The sequence below is a fragment of the Dreissena polymorpha genome, chromosome 6, assembly GCF_020536995.1.
Source record: "Dreissena polymorpha isolate Duluth1 chromosome 6, UMN_Dpol_1.0, whole genome shotgun sequence".
NCBI lineage: Eukaryota > Metazoa > Mollusca > Bivalvia > Myida > Dreissenidae > Dreissena > Dreissena polymorpha.
This window is the reverse complement of record NC_068360.1, coordinates 92806693-92829720: the sequence shown is the minus strand read 5'-3', so window position 1 is coordinate 92829720 and position 23028 is coordinate 92806693. Positions and strand designations below refer to the sequence as shown.

The window sequence follows — 23028 nt, the reverse complement described above, 5'->3', positions numbered from 1 at the left end:
ATCCGTAATATAGAGTAATTTCTTCAGCTTACGCTTCCCAGCACGTGTGTGGAGGTGTAAACACAATTGGCGTATTTGTTAGCGGTGGCGTGTGACTTGTAGAGCAATAAGATGACAACACACCAACACGAACAAATAACTCACGTCATAATTGGTAGTTTTTGACAAGTTAACCTGGCTAGTCGTCATTGGTGTCGCATTTCAGCACCCCCCCCCCCCCCGCCAACACCCCCCCCCCCAAAAAAAAAAAAATAAAACAAAAAAAATAAAACACATTCCACATAATGATAAGTTAATAAAGCAAAATAGTTTAGCGCCAACTACTGAACACATGACTGGACTATTCGCGACCAAGATGCGGAGTTAAAACGTAACTTACTAACTATACAATTGATTGACTATGGTGTGTTTGTGTGTGCGTGTAATATTACACGAAATGTTGCAATAGTATGTATTGTGTATCTGTTTCGTGTAAGAATACGAACAACATTCCAATCGCAAAGCAATACACAAACAATCATACACTACATATAATACCTGTCCGGCTCATTTAGTTGTTATTGTCTTGTCTTTATGAGTAACATTTCATTATTCATAGTATTGAAATTTTACACAACTGTACGATTGCGTGGAAGTTTTTTTTAATATTACGCCAGGCGTGTATCCAAACATTAACCTTTATAAAATTGCTGTAAAGTACTCAAACTGTTAACTATCATACACAAATCCAAAAGAGTAAACCTAACGCAAACAGTACGAACGATCATATGTTAAAACTAAGCTTGTTATTGTTATTGTCATTTACTTTGTAATTCCTGCTGTTATTGCGTATTGGCATATGTGTGCATCAACTGCTCCCAGGCCTAACTTTGCACATGGACTTGTTAGTAGCATGCCCCCTTTAAAATAATTCACCCGGTAATAGTATATCCACAATGTTTATTTTTAAAGAGCATATACCGGAAATAAAGATGTATTTAATAATTTTTCTTTCGAAGAAACGTTGGTGCTTGAACCAGACTTGAAGTAAAATTATGTTAATCATTTGATATTAAACATATATAACTTTACCGAAACTGTTCGACACACGCTCGTTTACGTTTTGACTCCTTATACATTACAACAGCCATACTATGACCTACCTTAGTAAGGCATGGCGATCACATGATAATCGTTGTGTATGAATTGCACTACCGAACACATAATATGAACTCTCTACCAATTGGCACTTACCTGGAAAGAAAAAAAAAGTTCTTACATTTAGCAGTAAATACAATACAGCTTTAATAAAGCCACTTGGCGGCCATGGTTGTAAAGTAACCGAAACCATGTTCAAAATTTAGCAAAGATACCATTAGCACAAAACACTAGGACAAAAGTTTCGTGAAGATTGGACATCAGTTTCGTGGTATTGTAACTTGTAGAGAAATAACCAGATTTAACTGTAACCGTATAAGGATAACTGACCCGCACCCGGGCGTCAATGTTTTTGAACAGACCATGACCACATTCAAACGCGACCGAGACATCCTTTAAGCAAACTTTCTTTTCCAGCTGCATGAATATTGGATTTCAAATGTGAATTATGAAGTGTTAACAATGTTTAACGACAGTTACGATAGTCATAAAGGGAATGTTACACCGCCCCCTGGCGTCCTTTTTTCAAAAAAGAACAGGACACTTTTCAAACTCGTCTAAGATATCCTTCTTACAAATATGTATGCAAACTTTCACGAAGTTTTGACCGACACACGTTTTACTGTCGTCAAATAAACACAACTGCTTCCACCTATGGCGCACATTTGTTCAACGGAGCTGAACAATATTGTAAATGGGCTTATATATTATAAGGACATATGTTCTGATAAAATGTCATGAAGATTGGACACTAAAGGTGGTCTATTGAGTGCCCATAAGGTTAATCTTGACTATGCAAGACGCATGACCATTACGCGTCAAACGACGGACACACAAAATATCACAAAAGCTCACCATTAGAACGTCGCTCTCAAGTAATCTAACCATATTTTTTTTATAATTGTCACGTTTCTACAGTTGACCTTCGTCTGCTTGTTCAGAATATCATTGTCGATATTGTTTGAAAATTAAATCGCAAACTGTTACTGTCAAATGACTTAAACACTGCAAGCGATTCCATTACATTTGATGCAAAAGTTGCACGCATACATATATACATATATATATATATATATATATATATATATATATATATATATATATATATATATATATATATTTGTATTGGACATTCTGTGGTTTAGATGTCTGCAACTTTTGTGTAATGGAATTATTTTAGGAACGCTTTTAATAATATGTTTTATATGTATTAAATAAATTAAACAGAAATAAACAATTGTGATCACATAACACACGTAAACAAGAATTCATCCAAAAGAAAACAAAACATTGTTAACACCGTTTGCATAAGAAGAAGATAGATGTCTTTACATGTTGACTACATTTGTGAAAGATGAGTGCTAAATGGTGGACTTACATGTAAACACACATTACCAATTTTTAATTGGAACACATTGGTACGTATACATAAATACACATGACGTGTGTTTGAACAACGTTAAGTAGTAATTAAACTAGTACAACTCGCAAAATAATGGTAATTGTTCAGCTGTATGCTTGGTGGTCTCATGGTTTGCAACATTTCAATACTCATGGTAGTATATCAACAATAATATCCCTAATATGACGAAAAAATGTGTACACAAAAATCGGCTTAATTAGAGCTAGGTGAACAGGAAGAGGAGTGACAATGTGCCTAAAAATACGTGGGCTTAGATGGTCCGGTAAACGTAATACCACTATCTTTATTTTTTGCAAAATCTTGCAAAATGATGATACTGTGCTTATACGTTTACATACTGCAGCCTTTCACCATTATGCAAACGATACGGAAAGTAGACCTCGCGAATAAAATCAAGAATAACTTTGATAAGATAACTGAACGTCTTTTTTTAAAATACAAGCTGCCTCATACAATCCGGTTGCAATTACGATCTCGCACAATCAATATGCACACAATGTAACGTAAATCATCTAGATACACCACTTATTGACCTTAACAGACGATACGTGTATGCAACATCAATCGAAGTCAACAAGAAATTAAAACACACAACTAAGTCGTGAAATATGCCCAGCTGCAATAATACACAATATATCATTTAAAACTATGTTCAGCTCAAACTGCTTATTTGAATTCTTATCCGCACCCGCTCACTAAATCATGATAAACACGCTTGCGCCCACACACGCAATGTGTTCTTAACACCCAATAGTTTATGTCATCATACACAAGGATGAAGATTCATAGCAAAAATCTTCGAGGACTAAGTCTAAAAGTAAACACTAAATCATTGTTAAAAGCGACACTTTGTTTTCATTAACTACTTAAAATTTATGTAGTAATGGTTATATACTTAGAGCTGTAAAACCTATGGTGTATACGTCTTAAGTTCATGTATACAGGACGCGCAATTTTCTTATGAGAAACAATTCTTATTCTATACAATGAAACGGTTTAAGACTTTTAATGATTTTTCAGGGTTATAGGACCGAGTAATATTGTATTAGTGTTATTGTTAAACGAAACTTAGTTTTCATATTATTATAAATAATTCAATACTATTTTTCATGTTTTGATATGTAGTAGTCTTATTTTACGATCATTTGTTTAAGTTCGAATGTACTCAACATTTTATATAAACTTTTGGAGCCGATAAAAAATTTGTAGACGAATTAGGTTAGCGTAAAAATTCGCATATTGTCACGTTAACATTAAAATAATACACATCTATTGAACACCTTCTTAATCTAATTTTATGTTTTTCTTTCGCGGAATATATACGATATGTTTGTTTACTTTTTTTTGGGGGGGGGGGGGGGCGGGGGGCTTTTCCTATTGGATAACAAAGTCACAAGTGTTCTATTATAGTCAAATGACAGCATTCTGAGAAGAAATTTAGTTTACATCTTTGAAGGTTTTGCTAGTGTAAACATGTATATGCATCATGTAAATTCGATGTGCTATAGTGTACAGACAAGTTAATACAAACTGGTTCCATGCAAATGGCATTTACTTCGTATAAGTTAATAAGCATCTCATGCAGCTACCTCTGAGCTAAGCGGACTGATACGAGTTTATTATTTATACAAACTTGCATTTATATTGGCGATATTTGCATCTTGCTTTGCTGTTATGTATGGAGACAATGACTTTATGTTACGATTATGTACTTGTTTAAGTTGTCATCTAAATTACTTTTAAGTCAGTACGAATCATATAAATTTGGCAGTATTGTTAAAACAATTATAGGCGCTTTCTAATAAAAAGCAGCATAAATATCGACTCTTAAATGACCTGAATGTGTGGCTGTATGTGTGTTTAATAACCAATGAACAAAGATGGATGCCAAGCGAGGTCAACTCACTTACATTAATCAGTAATTGTCCATTGCCTTTGTCTAGGCCTTGATTTAAACAAGAAGGAACAACGTTCAGACGTCGAATTGCTTTGAAAGTTTTTCCGAATACTTAGATTTACATTTACTGAAAACATCTTCCGGAGAGAAAGGTGAAAACGTTATTCCCGCAATCCCATCAGACATGCACATTCACAGATCTGATTTTACTGCTTTTACCAGACGTACCACCTAGTATTGTTATTGTAGTCCATCCTACACTTACCATCAACGTTTTATTATTATTGTTAAGCCAACGTCGTCAGGATACTTTGGCCACCACCGTTACGTTAATAAACCTATAACCGATCAAATATTAAACCGCCATGGCAATCGGATGAATCCAAGTCCATTTTAGCTTGAAATGCATGTTCACATGACAAAGCACTATTGTTTACAAAAAACTCTAGCCCACGTGAAACATTATGAAGTGTTTTTCGCTTGAGTTCATATATACTGAGAAGATAGAGGGCTTATAAGTGTACATGTTCATATAAACATATTCTTCATACGAAGCAAAACGAACTTTTAGAATTTAAGACTCATTCTCAATAAACCCTTCGAAATTCACTTTCAACTTAATATGGTTAACGATCAGTAAATAATATTTTAAACAGTTTACAGTGGGTATAGCATGCTATAATCCACTATATATCATTCACTAATATGTACGCAAAAGAACGAATACTATCATGAATATTATTTAAGAAAGCAAAAGCATACATTTGTGTACTCACACTGATCTACTGTATGTAATAACATAGTATCGTTTGATGATAGTCAATTCTTTCCACATTTCTTACTTGGGATCATTTGTCTTCCAAACAGGTCGATTTTCTAGAAATTGTCTGTCACAGAAGTAATAAAGTATGACTTAATTGACGACATGTATGCCAAAAGCTGCTGAACCTCATATATTTCACGTTTGCATTACTCTATCATAGAAGGTTTAAATAAACATATATACATATGAAAACCATGTGTGACATTTACGGCTATGCATCAATAGTCAAACGTCATTAAATGACAATGGTGTACACAGGTGAAAACAATACAGATATTAGTGTCAGGGAATTCAATTGAAGCAGAGTCCTGCTTGTTGATGCAAGCATTTTGCAGTTTTCTCACTTTTGATTCCTGCAAATAATCTTCTTTGAATCATTAAGATGCAAATTTACCATACAGCTAAATCAATAATATTTTGTATACGAACGAATTTGTGTAAAATTGAATAGTATTTGATTAAAATCTATACTAAGAAACATGTGCTGACATTTGAATTAGAATGCACAGACAAAATATCACTGTTCGTCATTATTTTGACCCCTGAAAGTTGTATCTGCCCCCTTTTAAATTTCGGGCATGGCGTCATTTGACTCATGTTAATGAACATCTGTTGAAATCCCTGGAGAGTCCTGAACATACATATGCAATGTTTTGCTTCTTGTGCTTATTCAGGGAATACATTTTTACTGCAATGCTTGAAATGTGCAGATCATTGCATGTCGAAACATACACATGACAAAGTAAACCGATAACAAACAATCATATGATTTGTTTTAAGAAACTAGCATTTTGCAGGAACTAATTAATCTTAATGAAATTTCTTAGACTATCGATGTTATTGCCGAGGTGCCACTTAGTATTTATACTTGAACTCACACGCACTATTTCATTTCATATCGTAATAGCATCTCTTCCATCGGTAAGCGTCTTAACTTTTGAATAATAGTTTTAGATACCATGGGCCATGCGATTAAATGTGAATACAGACATTGTTAATGTGGGGATATACATTGACGGATAGATGGATATAGCAATTAATTAATTTGATTAAAACCACATTTTGTATTTAAGCTCGATAACGTCAAAAGCCTAAGGCTTATTTAAACGTTATCGATGCCGATAACTGGGTACAACTAGTAATTGGTGTTTTTGGTGAATATACAACGAACGCTCCCACCATGGGATAGAACTCGTGACCTGCCGGTCGCTTTGCGGAAACCATATCGACCACGCCACTGCGGATACAGTGAATGATATATACAAACACGTAAAAACCCATATATAATATATAAAGCTCATTATATTACTATCTAACTTACAATCTAATTCAACTGCTTACAAAAATACAATACATAAATACATACATAGACAAATACATAAATATAGTACAAAGTACATAGGCACATAGATAATAAACTATCAGAGTTGGAATATAAAGGTATTAGGAACACTGTCCAGCCTGGGCATTTTATCACCATCTTCTTTTTGCTGCCACTTTAATGGTAGGCATCGTTCAGCCCATCCATTAACCAGGCTCGGAAAACGCTCCATCTCAACTGTATCGTAAGATTCAAGCGCTGATTAATATCGCACCAGAGGTAGACATACATTGGAAAGCGGCAGTTATAGATAAAGGTTCGAATTTGCGATTTACCCGATTCTAAATATCCGCTTGCATGAATAAGCTGTACATTCTGGCCCATAACAATTACTGCATTTCTCAATCAGTCGATTAACATGAAAATTTGAGAGTTCTTAAAAGCACCAGCTAGAAAAAATCATTGTTTCGAGACCTCTTTACTAATGTTATAATCATTAATAGTGTACTCGCTAGAAAAAGGTGAACATAATAAATGTTGTGTTTTTAAATTATCACACACGCGCTGTTGTTAAGTACAGTGTAGTCAAATGCTTATATATAGAACTATGTAAACAGTTGAACAAATCGAATGGTCGCAAAAAAGAAGGTAAGAGGCAATATTGTAGCTGTATATGAAGTGACAGAAGCAAACGTAAAATTATCGTGCATGCACTAAACATGTTCTTTATGTATTTACTTTTTACAAAATTGTGTTGACATTTTGTTTCGTTTCAGTATATATTAAAATATTATGTGCATACACAAGGTTCTTAAAATATTTTGTTTTCTACAACACGTACAATCAAGTGACTGAAGTGTTTTGTCAAAAAACACCTTAAGTGTCGCAAGTTAACATAACCGTTTATGTATAAGAATGCAACTGCGATATGCTAAACATCATAGAGCTCACGTTGTAATGCTGAAAATGACCTGTCTATTGAATAAAAGATGGTCTTCTTTTGACTCAGCACGACAAATAGTGTTAACCTACATGTCCCTTCTAGCTCTTTAGCGTTCGTCCATCATTAAGTACTAATATGGAAACTATATTTTAATAGAATAACATATTCTTTGTTTCTTGTGTTAGACACATGACCTTTAATCTACCTGTACTATCCACATGGGCAGCTCAAGAAACAACTCAGTTGGCTTCACCTACGAACACGTCAAATTAAAATATGTCTATAGAATTAAACTCATAACAGTTTTACAACAAAACGACGTGTATGTGACAATATTGTCAGCACTTTTCTGCGTTTTTGTCTAGTAACGGCGAATGAGCATATCTTACGTTTTTTGGAATAGTTTTAAAAGCATTATAAAAAACATTACAAGAGCCTTCAATTCGCGTATGTACGGAAATGGAATTCGTTTACATGAAAGCTTTCTTATGTTAAAAACGTTTAAACCTATGTTCCAAAGCGATTTCTTCGCATTATACATGGACTCCATTTGCTTCGGGCAGTCATATGCGCGGGTCATTTGCGTAGGCTGTGAATCCATCCATTTTAGTTAGACAATTGTGTTGATGCTAACTGACATAGACGTATATATGAAAAGTGTGCCGATGCAATTCGTTCATGATCAACTGTGTGCATTAGTTTAACAGGCAAAGTTCTTCAGCATTTCATAGAACTTCACACGTGTGTGATAATAAGCTATAGTAGATATGTGTATACTTAAACTATTGAAATATCAGTACAGACGGCATAGTTATTAATATAACGTATACACACTTTTACGTGCAACGTAATAAACAAGAACATAACGTGTAGTCAAAGTACCCATATACACAACAATGACTTCGCGCATCCGGATATATACGTGTAAATCACGTAACTGTATTGACAAGTGTTACTGATGAAACACAGCTGTTTCGTAAACACAGGACAAGTGTTCTTATCAAGACGATTAATACCACATGTTCAGTGTTTATTTATTCACGAACACTGTTGTTGTAGTTATCTCTGCACATTGCGTGTGTATATGAAATAGTCTGAAGCTATTCCGACTTGTGAAGATTCTGCATTTCCCTTTTCTTTTCTACAAGAATAGCTTCATATTAACGAGTCGTATGTGTTTTACGAGTTATTCTGGCATTTGTTCGGCGTAGTGTTCTTTCAGGTTTCTTTGGACATGCACTATGTATCTGGCATCGGCTGGGCTATCTATAGGTAATATGCCGCCAATATAATGTGTGCCCGCCATTGAACCTGTCTAAAACAGAGGTTTTCCATTCCGTACATATCTTTCCACGACCACTACAGTTTGGAAACATCGAAACACGTATAACATCAAATTAAAATTAAGTATTCACAATTTGGAGCGTAGACATCAATACAAAATTATTTAAATACAAACTTCGTCGCTGTTGTTCGAAAACCGCGTAAGTACATTTTTACAACTTATCAATAGGAAAAAAAACATTGTTGAACTACAGTAATTTAGATAGTCTTAAAAACGAACCAAATATTAAAGAGAAAACTGCGTAAGCCCATTTTTGGAATAAAAATGACAACTACAGGCTTTTATATTATCATAAATCAAAAGTATGCCCATTTTGACTAAGACTATCTAAATTAATATATTTTAAAAGTTCAAAAAATATTTAAAAAAAGTTTTTTGAAAAGTTGAATTTTTTTTTGCAGAGACGATTTGTGCACCAATGTGTGTTCAAGATTTTCTCACGTGCTCATAACTATGCCTTCCAATGGAATATGAAATTCAGTATTTTCGCAGAAAATGACCCGTGAACCCGCCGTTCTTATAAAAACAAATAACAAATTGCGCCAAATGTGACTTACGCGGTTTTCAAAAAACAGCGACGATTTGCTTTTTGCATCGCGCAACGCGGACGTTATGTGAACCTTGCTCACTGTGCAAACGTCGGGTAGCGTCATAAACAAGTGAACGATATGACTTCGCCAATGAGCGCGACTAAACAAAATATAACATATAGCTGGAAATGCTTCTATGACAAAACGAGCTGTCTTGACTGTAATTACGATTTGATGGAGCTGCGGGACTTCACTAGATCATAACGATTTATATAAACAGATGAGCCGCGATTATGTCCTGGAATAATTTATAAACGCATCGACTCAGATTCATCCGCCGGAGATTTTGGGAGATTTAGGAGACTTATGAAAATGAGCTCATTAATACAATTCTTTATTAAGTCCTTAATTAATAATTGCATTTTACTGCTGCCTTTACGCCGTTTTTGCTGAAGGAATACACACAAGTGAATTTGAGTTAAAATCATCTAATTTGCACTTACACTATGTACAGAGCAGGAGAGCGTGTATTTATAGCTATCATATTAAAGTGTTGAATATTATACGTATTATTTATGCGTGCACTTATATTGTATCTTAGGTAATGAGTATATTGATACAATTGTACACGTGTGAACATGCAGAATCTTAAAAGACATGTGTTGTGCAAAAAGTCTAACTTATAAAATGCGCAATAAGGTAATTGTTTTTTTTATTAAACACGTAATCAATGATTGGTTTCGATTTTGTTTCCTATATTTGACCAGAGAAATAAAATAAACGTAAATATCTAGTCTGATCTAACAAAACAGTTTTTCCTAATCGATCAAATAATTATGCCAGCACAACGCGAATAGCAAATCCAATGCGTGCTTGTTTAACATTTCTAAGGAATACGTGTCTTTTGACATTACTGTAGTTCTGATTTGAATTGCAAAACACACCGTTGCCCAAGTATGTGCTTACCATGAATAACTAACGAACTTAAAGAACATAAGTTGTTTATATCACTTATAACTACCGTATAACGTATTCATACTCTGGAGACATTCCGAATTATTATGACATGCGTTCAAGACAGTCAAATCAACCAATCTTGTAGAGTACTTACTCTATATTAAACTAAAATTGAATAACAATCAATGTTTCCATAAGCGTAATGACAGATACGGTCATTGAACTAATTATATATATATATAATGTATGAAATGGACCTTTATGATTTACTGGGATAAGTTTTTTTTCAACAACATGCATACTAAACATGCATAAACAATGCCTACTACATACTTTTTTTTTTAATTATTCATTTGTACGAGTATTAAATATACTTATACACCTTATTTAAACCTATACCGACTCACACCTCTTAATTCATACGATTGCAAACGATTATTATATTCACAAAATGGGTTCTATAATCATAAACATCGCAATTGGCAATTTAATGGAACGCGGTAGTTATATGTCGAATTTTTGCGAATATTGATGTTCAATGTTCTAAACAGTATGACCTCCGCAATAAACCAAGCTCTCAAAAATAACAAGTATTTTTGACAGATTGCATTACCAGCGACACAATTTCAAAACAAGGAAAGATCTATCTGAAGCTTTTCAGAAACAAATCCCAATATAGTGTGCACTTGTGATAGGCATTAATTTACAACTCTATTCAGACAGAAACAATTCGTTGAAGCTTATTTTATCCTCTTTTCTTATCGGCCACAAAGTGTTTGTAAGAATGCTACTGCAAAACGTTTAACAATATCACTATCAACAAATGCATGTTTCGGAATGTTTCGGAAATCAAACGTATATTATACAATGACACTGGAAAAAAATGCAGCGCTTTCAAAAATAAAATATCGGCCATAAGCAAATAGAAAAGGAGCAATGAAATTCCAATGAATTAGTTTCCGTAGACTTATGGTATACCATGCACTTTGATGTTGACATTGTCAAAATAGTTGTTTTGCACATACACGTACAGCATATTTGTTGTTATGTAATGGATATTACCATCGGTTTATTAGAAACAATTGTACTGCATCAGAACTCCGCCAGCCCGCTAATGAAGATTTGTGTGTAAAATAGGTCTATTAACAACATCTGCTCTCATACAAGTCCATATCAAGAAATCTTAATTAGGAAATTAGATGTGAACGGATAGGAGACCATATTATTTAAGCAATGTACTAAGTGAAATCGCGTAAAATTGCTTTCATATCAAAGTCGCTGTGAACTAATTAATAGTGTGTGTCTTTGACAATATAATACATTAAGTAACTTTTGATAATGTAAGAACGTAATCAACACGTTTGTATACATACAACAGCAAACACAAAGCATGTCATGTTATAGATAATATGAAACTACGAGCCGTGATCTGTGAGAAAGGGGTTTAATTCAAGTGCGTAAAGTGTCGCCCCAGATAAGCCTGTGCAGTCTTCATAGGTAAATCAGAGGCGACACTTTTCGTTTCAAGAACGTCTCTTCTTAGACAAAGGCTAGTTAAGGCGGAAAGTGTTCACTTTACGCACATGCATTAAACCCCCTTTTCACAGAGCACGGCCCATATGTTTGTGTGCATACGCAAACCGAAAAATTGTCCGTATTGGAACACACGAAATTCGTCTGTAAAAGACTGGAGCTTCTCCTGAATATTTCGAAATGTGTGAACAATAAGCCACCTAATCGCCAGCAGATTCACTGTATATATGCCGCATAATTAAGTGATAGTCAAACGAAATAAACCTAATAAATCCGTCATGTTATTGTGCAAGCCAGTAATCGGTATGTTCGTAGCTGTACTTGATTAATTCAAATGATGTAAACATGTGCAATATTGATTGGATATGTAGCTTCACTTTAAAAAAACCTACACAACAATGTCGTATACATTTTTACTTTATGAGTGAATTAATTGTTATTTCGGTAAAGACTCAAACACACATGTATATACACGTCTCATTTACGGAAACGCTTACATCTATAACGTTTATAAAAACATCGTGATTGGCCAGGTAAAAACACGGAATGTTATTTGTTGAAATTGTTCCATCTCAAAACTTTAGGACCTTAGCAATATAAGTGTCCAACTATCTCGCGTATTTTTGACAGATAAGATTGCAGTATACACGAAGTTGAAGATATTCGTAATGTGTGGTCGATAGTTTCCTATGCTGGATAGCCGCATAACGTATAACTCTATTTAGGAAGACATATTTCGTGTTATAGTAATACACACCTTTCAAATATCTTATAAAATAGTCTACAAATGATATGCGTAATGGCTTACCATTAATAGATCTAAATGCACATAGTATACACTGAACTGTTGGTGATTCATTCCGCATACACTTTTAGATGAACACATGCTATCAAAGTTACAAAACGTACGAAAGAACGACTTTATACGATTAGAATGTAGATCTTGTCATAGATTCACGATGATAACTTATAAGAGAAGCTGCCACGATCAAGCTCCAACGTTATGCACAATATATATCTTACAAAGACTGATACAACGACAACAAATGTTCGGCAAACATGATAAGACATGCCTTGACGAATGGTTACTATTGTTTACGCACGATATATTAGCATGCAATCTTCAATTACATGCAACATACCATCGTATTTTTATCAACGACACATTTTAATTCGTAGAAATTTCACCTGACCACATACTTTCATACAGGTGATGTATCACTAAGATATATTTTATTTGTACCGCTCTAAATTATGGTACGTATTGCACGCAGCAAAGCTGATAGTTGAACGTGTATATACTTTATCCAATTTATCTTGTTTTGAATAGAAAAGAGAGCAAACACCAACTTTGGCATGTCTAACAAACTGACATACGTTTTAAATCAATAAGTCTGCGATTAGCATGCACATAGTACGATAACACTAAAGAACATGCAAAATGTCTACGAACCTATAGCTTTAATATGCTTAAAATGTACCAACAATACACATGAAAGTTAACACAAACTACAGTGCCCTAACTACTAAAGCATGGAACATTAATACATTTCTAATGCATTGGAGTGAAACGATTACTGCAGAGTGTTCTCTTTGCGAGGAAGAAAATGTAGAGAAACATTTGTGTGTGCGTAGGTACAATAAATCATAATCATTAACATGTCATGGATGATAATATACAAGACATTTAACGATACAAAGGACGAACTCCATATTTAGGACACAGTCGTTAATGATGTCGACAAACAAACTTCCTTTTGCATAAAATGTAACGACTTAACGACTTGTGCCGATGCTACTATACAATACATGCAGAAATATGGCAAGCGGTTCGACGCATAATCCCAAGAAACTAGGTTTCTCATGAGAACCTAGGTTCTCAGAATGAAAACCTAGGTCCTGAAAATGAAAACCTAGGTTCTCGCTTGTAGATTGCACATGGCTTCAAGAACCCAAGTTTCCAAATGAGAACCTAGGTTTTCAAGATAACCTAGGTTCTCATTTGAAAACCTAGGTTCTCATGAGAACCTAGGTTCTCATTTCAAAACCAAGGTTTTCATGAGAACCTAGGTTCTCAGAATGAGAACCTCAGTTCTCATGAAAAACCTAGTTTCTTGGGATTATGCGTCGAACTGCTTGGCATATTCGTTGTTTTCATTTGGGAACCATAGGTTCTCATTATGAGAACCTAGGTTCTTTGAAAACCTAGGTTCTCTGAGAACCTAGGTTCTCTGAAAACCTAGGTTCTCTGAAAACCTAGGTTCTCTGATAACCTAGGTTTTCAGAATTACGCGTCGGACGGCGTAAACTTGCTTGTTTGGAATACGGGACACATATTATTCAGGGCACAGGATCAATGGGGTTCACATGTGATTACACACGGGCTGGACAGAATGAAAACACGTCGTTAAGAACTTTATTTTTGCAGATATCTCAAGTTATTGAAATATGTTTGCAAAGTCTTTAGCGCATAAGTTTTTCTTGCAGTGTTGCCGATATCTTACGATTGCATAATAAATTATTACACATAATCAATAGAGATAAAACTTGTATTTTATACCATAATGATTGCTTCCTACATGTAGGTCACAGACATTCTTAAAATAGAAACTGTACCGTACAGTCGTTTGAGGCCCGAATAAGGGAACTGAATATTTAAAACTCATTTAATGCTGTAACAATGTATTATGTAACGATTGATCTGAATTTTAAGTCTCAAAACTTTGTCGTCTTCGCCCATTCCGCTATCCACGTTTCGTGGAATATTACTGAGCATTGTCTGAACATTGTTCAGAAAATGCTCTTGGGGAAAAACATTCACGATTTCACGCCTATTTCTATTCATTTTACACATATGCCGCCAGCGTGTACCAAGCAATGGCAGACAACTGGAGGTTAATTATGGCAAGCGGTTCGACGCATAATCCCAAGAAATTAGGTTTCTGACGAGAATCTAGGTTCTCATGAGAACCTAGGTTTATGAAATCCCAAGAAACCATGTTTCTCGCGAGAACCTAGGTTCCTAGAGAACCTAGGTTCTCATGAGAACCAAGGTTCCTAGAGAACCTAGGTTCTCATGAGAACCAAGGTTTATGAAATCCCAAGAAACCAGGTTTCTCATGAGAACCTAGGTTCTCATGAGAACCTAGGTTTTCATGAGAACCTAGGTTCTCATTTGAAAACCTTGGTTTACGCTTAAGAACCTAGGTTCTCATGAGAAACTATGTTTTTCATGAGAACCTAGGTTCTCATAGACACATAGAACTTAGGTTCTCATGAGAACCTAGGTTATCATGAGAACATAGGTTCTCACTCTGAGAACTTAAGTTCTCGTTTGGTATCCTAGGTTTTCACAATAACCTAGGTTATCATTTAAAAACCTAGGTTCTCATGAGAACCTAGGTTTTCATTCTGAGAACCTAGGTTCTCATTCTGAGAACCTAGGTTCTCATGAGAAACCTAGTTTCTTGGGATTATGCGTCGAACCGCTTGCCATACAGATACATTTGTAAAACATAGTGTGTTCACATTTTGTATCGTCATAACAGGAATTGCGTTGATATAAACATTCCATTATTCTTAAATAGCCTTAGTCAAATAAGCGACGCTTTCGTTACTTACAAGTGTGTTGCCTACAAATCAATTTTGTATTTTTTTGAAATTGTGATTTGGTTTTTTATATCAGGTATTATACAATAATTATAAAATAAACATGTGTAATGTGTATTTCCTTCATGAAGAACGTTTGATGTATGCAAGTCAATTTGTATTTTTACACATTGCGTGAGTGATGTTTTATCAAAATCAAACGTAGGTCCCAATGAATCTCAGGAAATCATTTGGCTTAAACATTGTTTTAAATCGAAGCTTATGGGCAGCATATTATAAAACTATAAATAAGTAATTGTATCGAATCAGATTGTATTGTTACCGAAAACATGGTCAAATACCATTCCCCAAAAATAACTATACCAGCTTTAGTTATACAGACTAAGTAGCAATATTGTGCAATGGAGCTGTGGAGTATGGACTTGCTTGCAGGACCAGTAATAAAGCTCGGAATCACAAAACGGCATTCTAAATGTGCTGATTTGACAGTATATGTTATGCGATCATAGTCATGATACTAATTAACCCTATCCTGGATAAACTCATAATAAATAAAGTGTACATTTGTTAAGTTTTGTTTAACTATTCGACTTCATGGAACGGTCTCTTAATATTAAGTCTATGCATAGTATAAAACATTGTAATACTTTTCATGAATCCATTAAAAACGTGCATGTACTTTAACACATATACATACACTTGTATTCAGGAACTCGACCAAACATGAAACACATATAAGATATTTTAACTGATAACAATTAAGAAACGATTCAATTAAAAATGAACGCAAACATTATGTTTGCACATTGTATAGTGTATATACGTATATGTGTATATTTTCGTAGTATTCTATATTTATCGTTTTTCATTGTTGGTCATATTTGGTCTTTAATCGTGTTATCATTGCAGTCGATGGATTTCATTTTATATTGGACCATAATTACATGACATTCAACACGAACAAAATCTCGATCTGTACCCTAAGTGTGAAAACGTCGCATATTTCAAACCTGACTGTCATGCCATATTGTAATATCTGGCGTTGTTTCGGCTAATAGTGGCGCTGTTAATTGCATTGTTTATTTTAGAATATGTACGATACTATTCAGATGAAAGGTTTCGACGAAGCAATAAAGCTGGTGAATTGCGATAATTAAATATTGCGGATGTAGAGAATTGTCATTCTTTCCTCATGAACCGTGATTATATGGTTAGTATGATGGAACATTACTTGTTTGGAATGACCATAAGCGAATGTGAACGATTACATATGCAACACATGAATGAAGTGCGTAATTCGGTATTTGATATACTATTACTTGAACGAAACCGTTGTATTGTTAAGGAGTCTTCCTTCATTAACAATGTATCTAAAATGGAAATAACTTTCGTACTTACAAAAGAGATATAAAATGCGACTGTACCATAAACCATTGCGTACAATGCCGTAAGACTATAGGCTTTTCCGGCCCTTTCAATATGCTTATAAAACGTTACAAAAAATTGCACGCATAAGACAGGAAACTACTTGCAAACGGGACAATATATATATATATATATATATATATATATATATATATATATATATATATATATATATATATATATATATATATATATACTGAAGTAAATACAGACTAACAACATTTATGCTGCCATGAAAGTGAAAGCTCCGTAAAAGAATTGTTACTTTTTAAATTTTTAAATAATTACACTATTGTTTAGTTTCACTACGATCAACAAGAACGCTCTTACGAAAGTAGTCAGAACACTTGTAGATCAGAGAGGTTCTAGAACGATTAAAGAGGAGCGCAATCAGTATGAGTGAACACACAACGATGACTTATAGTGCGTGTGTGATCATGTAAACATGAAACAAATTCCACGCGGAATGCTTTGAGAACTTGACTTGCATCTTACATAATTCACATATTATAAAAAAGTACGGAAAATGTTGCGTAATTGCATTATAAGTCAATTATTTGAAATTTAAAAAATGTATTATTTTATATTGAATATAACAAAGACTATAAAACACGTGTTCACGCTAGGTTAAATATAAACATGAAACAAATTCCACGCGGAATGCTTTGAGAACAAAGACTATAAAACACGTGTTCACGCTAGGTTAAATATAAGTATTACTAATAAGTATACCTTATTTACATTGAGTTTAGCTTGACACTCAAAAAGAGTATTATTAGTAAATGCTGACGTTACTCGTAGCACAATGACTTTCCGAATATATTGTGAATCACACATTCCCTAGATCGATCCCATATCCATCACACATGTAAATACACCGTCAATACAATAAGACTTCATCAGAAAAAGTGGAATTAAAAACATTACACTAAGTTCATATTAAACATAAATTGAAACAGTTTGTCATGATTATAAAGAATCATTGAACATGGGGTGTGTGTTATACTTATCACTTAATTGCTCAATTGTACAGCCGATTTGGTTGAGAAAGCATGCATAGTTGATATACTGGATAAACTATAATGCATGTACTTAAATCAAAACCGGATAAATGTCACATAAAAAAGGTTATTAGTTCACCGACGTGTTTTACCAAAAAAGGCTTTTCAATCCTTTGCCGTTTTGGAAGATTGTCATCATGTATTTTCATCGCCATGTTTAAATCGGTATCTCTGAATTGCGTTAACAATTTGTATTCTCAAATATAAAGCTTCAATTAATAGGCACCAAGACAATTCATCGTACAAAGCAAATTAATCATGGCACAATACGATGTCGATAATAAGTATCTAACAATGTTATGATTTAGCTTCCACATTCCAATAATTACAAGCAATGAACTGTGGATCTATTTTTTATCAAATTATGGCATAAGCTATGTTTTCCTTTCTGAAGACTTTTGTAGATAGCATAATATGCATTCGACGGAATATTGTGTGCTGGGATTACGTGGCGAATCTTTCCGCTCTTGAAACAAATACAACTTTTCGGAAACAAAAACAGATACGTTTATTGATATAGTGTACACATAACTATAAATTAGCCATGTTTGGAAGTTGGGTTAGCTTTTTTACTGTTGGTGGATTTGTTGTTACATCTTATATTTAGAACACGTTTGCTTGTTAGGTATCATACATATAACTGTATCAATACAATTCATATCATGCCATTCAACAATTTGCAATAATGTAAGGTATTTGTACTGTCATTCCTTAAAACGCTTGAATCACACATGATACATCATATAAAAACTGCGATATACTTTGAATGTGAACAAACAGTTGACAACAATTATGTGATTTAAGTGTTCAACGCTGCTGCTACGGGAATGTTTATACCTGTTGAAAACATCCCCAACCAATTACTACATTCCGACAAAATGTATTGTCTATATCCCTGATATGATTTACGCTGGACATAATCAGCTCTGTGTGTGTAGTATTCACATAACAAGGGTATTCTGAAACCACGTCATTTTGCTCTTAACACACATAACCATCAAACTTGAATGTCGGTTTGGGTTTATGTTAATAGTACGCTGCAAATGGCGTCGAAGTGGTATTGAAGACATGCACGCGCACTAATTGTTGCATCGTCAGCGTCAGGAATCTTGCATTCTAATCATCGAGCAAGGGTATGTGTGCGTCTTTGGAATCCCTTTAATCCAGATAATACTTTTGAAAATTGAGTGCCTGACGCCAGATTATGAGGAGTAATGTGAAACGGAATATTGTTCGAATAATCAGAATACTCACAATTAGTAACATGCTTATCGGTATGCGTTGTGTAGAGGGTTTTATCATTACGTACGAAACCACATTGTTAATAGGAATCCACAAATACGGAATCATAATTGCATATGTATACTGGTCTGTTGCAATGTAGTTTTCATGCTGATGAATTCGTTTGCACGAATGTAATTATCTCCAGTGCCAATGTGAACAGACTGGGTGTCCAATTTACAAATTCATGCACTCATTAACGACAAGTGTTATTGTGTTGAACTTTGTGTAATGCTGAACAATAAAGTAGATAACTAACATAAAGCTTAATAAAGATAATAATACATACTAGTATTTAAAAAAGTTGACAGAAATAGTAGGGTAAGACAAATTGCCAGACTAAATAACAGTAAATAAAACCATAACTATGTAAACATAACATATTAATGCAAATTTGTAAAAAAGGTAACATATATATACAATTAAATTTCATATTAACACCAACATGTTTTTTGATTCTGAAGATTCCCTTTGATTACTGATGTAGAACCATCCAATTGTTTAGAAAAGTTGATACTTTGGGTTTCATTTAACGAGTATTGTTAAGGCAGATACTTGACAGCGAACGGTGTTTAATGATTGTACAGGAAATAAGACGACGTTTATGTAACTGTCCTCTTGAAAGGTTATACAAGTAGATAATCCCTCTCAAGAACATAGATTTCGAGATATGCAGACCGACATATATCAAGTTATACTCAAAGTAGCACCAACCGCTAAACGTCTCCTTCAGTTTTGATGGGTTACTAAAATTATAAAAAAGTGTTAGACTTCATGTAATATCAACAAAAGTTAATGGATGTATCATGTGGGTACACTTGGAAACACGTCTTTTTCGGGGAGGGAGGGGGGGGCTTAAGTTGCTTCGAATATGTCGACGCACTGTAATAACCCGTAATATATATCAACAATTTTTATTAAACTTTTCCATTGTATTAGTCATTGAAGATAACAAATGACGCACTTAAATCAAGCAAATGACGCAGAGCGTTTCCGTTATCAAAATATCGAGCGACAATTTAAGGGTTATAACCTATACCGAACAATAAACGGGTAATGAAGGGTGTATACATACGTGAAACAGATAAGGGACTTCTGTCATGAGGCTGCGGTAAATAATATTGTACATGCACAATACAATCCGACATTGCACATCGAAAACATCGCTATTAAGGGGAACCAAAGTGAATGTGTGTTAAGATATAGAGCGAAAGCTCTAAATAAACAAATTACAACATGTTTGCTCTGGTTTTGTAACGTGTTTGCATTGTACATCCCAATGGTAATTATTTGAATTCTGACTGCCATGATAATGAGTTTGATCTCGCGTTGCTTCTTCAAAACTTCATTGCAATTGACGGCATTTTATCTGGGCAACAGTAGCTTGCAGTTATGCCTTCTAGCAATGAAGAAGATTCGTATGCCACAGACGAATAATCATGTTGCACTGGATAGCAATCCGTTGGAAATTATCCGTGGGTGAGCGTTTAATAGTCTTGAAAATGAGCTCAATGGGATTGACATAAGCAAATATGTTAACAAATTATGAAACTGTTTAGTTTTACGGACAATTTGAATAATCGGCGAATAATCGTGAAAGGCTCGCGTGATTGTTTATAAATGTTGTAATGAACACAATTGTCTTTAAAGTAAAGTCATCCAACGTATGGTAATGTTTCGTGCTAAATAGTATACGATACCCAATAATGTGACCTTACGTGAAGGATTGGTTCTACGAGGATGTTGGGAGATTCTTTGCTAAGTTGACGCAACTTGTTTGGCAGTGCCGGTAAATACATACCACATGTTTATGCAATATCCATAACTTATGGCAGTTGGTTCATTAAGAATGTGTATAAGCGTAAACTGCGTTTAAACCTAAGAATTAACACTTCAGTAACATCCGTCATTACAATTTTAAACAACTAAATACAATTGCATTTAGTTTAAGAAATCTGATATGAACACATGTCATAAAATGCTTAATATTGATAACTTGAAATATTGGAACTTAAAATCTCCAGTAAAAAAACAAGAGTATGATTAAAAAAAGAAAAAAAGTGACCCTCAACTGGGCTCGAACCCCTGACCGCTGGAATCCTGGATTTTAAAGACCGTTCGACAGTCTGTTGTCATGCTATGATGCAATGTATTTTTTACTTGATATAAGCAATCCTCGTAGTTTCACAAAATATAACGACAACAACAAAACTTTTCAAATTATTTAATCGTATCGCGTTGCAACGCTTTATAATGTTCAGATTTTCAAATCGATAAAATATGAATATAATGGATATTTTATAGCATGGTAAATGTGCAGTATTATTGTTTCCTCACAAATTGAATACCATAACTAAAACGAAAATTAGCGAATCTGAAACAACTTTGTTTTATTTTGCCAATTTACCAAAACGTGAAAAGGCCCCTTAGAGCTTCACGCCGTTTAGCAACCAGCCATTGTTCCATGTCAACACAAACGATCGTCACAATATTATTTAAAAGAGTATCGAACAACTAATAATTAAACAATTATCAGCTAAAGAATTTAAACGTTACATGGCCACATGTCTGATCCTATAAAAAGAAGCACGCATCTAACTGGATTCAACGTACCATGGCCAAAAATGTATGACATCATTCGCATACTGTCATGTTCAATAATTTATGTGATCATATGCGTTAAAGAAGACGGTATAAATATGGAATGACGATGCTTAAGTTTAATCGCATTTAACACTTTGGTAGCGTGTGCTATGTTGTGTACCGTATCACATAAGACGCGTTGACAATTACTACATGCACACTTATGCATGAAATACAAACTAATTACTGTGGGTTGAAATCTCAGCATTTACCACCACGGGACAAAATTGGCTGCGCAGTCCACAAAAGAACGACATTTTTCTATTTTAAATTAATGGACGGTGGAATAATAGCGGAACATGTTTTAAGCCCCCGGATCGAATGACCGGGGGCATATTGTTTTTGGCCTGTCTGTCTGTCATTCTGTCACTCTGTCATTCTGTCCCAAAACTTTAACCTTGGTTAAAGTTTTGCGATAACTTTTGCAATATTGAAGATAGCAACTTGGTATTTGGCATGCGTATGTATCTCATAGAGCTGCACATTATGAGTGGTGAAAGGTCAAGGTCAAGGTCATACTTCAAGGTCAAAAGTAAAATATATGGCTTCAAAACGGCGCATTAGAGGGCATTGCGTTTCTGACAAACACATCTCTTGTTCCTAATTAATATGGAGCTAATCTAGAACACTACCTTACACCAATTTATTAAGCCTAGTGGTCGCAAAGCAAGCTAACTCGAAGATGTCTTCACTTGACACGATTTGCAGTACGTGATTGTGCACCTTACCTTTTGAAGGAACAAAGACATTGAGCCAGAGGCAGTCTTCCGATTGGTTGATCGTGAACTGACCGATCAGTTTAATCCGCTCCCTAACCAAATCCGGCATTTGTGTAAACTCCTCTTTCAGAAATGCGCGTTGAGGGCACACAGGCTTGTGATTTGTGGCGAACAACTTCCGTTCCGTCGATCGAACCAAATCCTTGTTTCTCATGAACCGAAACACCTTATCCGAGGGTTTAATAACGCCATAAAGTAGTCCTCTGTATTCGTCAACGTCTCGAAGGTTACACATGGTACTAAACTGAATCTTTCTTCCCATGACCTTTGTGTCGAAATCCAGCGTTATTTCCTCGTTTCCAAGCCTGAGGCGCTCGCTCT

General features: G+C 34.6%; 1 protein-coding gene across 1 annotated transcript in view; it reads right to left on the bottom strand.

Annotated features, from left to right (window-relative positions):
* The window catches only part of LOC127836432 (neuroligin-2-like), a 234091-nt gene extending 211361 nt beyond the window's left edge, over nucleotides 1-22730 (bottom strand). The window contains exon 1 of the mRNA XM_052363068.1: nucleotides 22657-22730. The gene's annotated coding sequence lies outside the window, so the exon portion shown is untranslated. The remainder of the gene's footprint in view (nucleotides 1-22656) is intronic.
* Nucleotides 22731-23028: the final 298 nt, after the last annotated feature.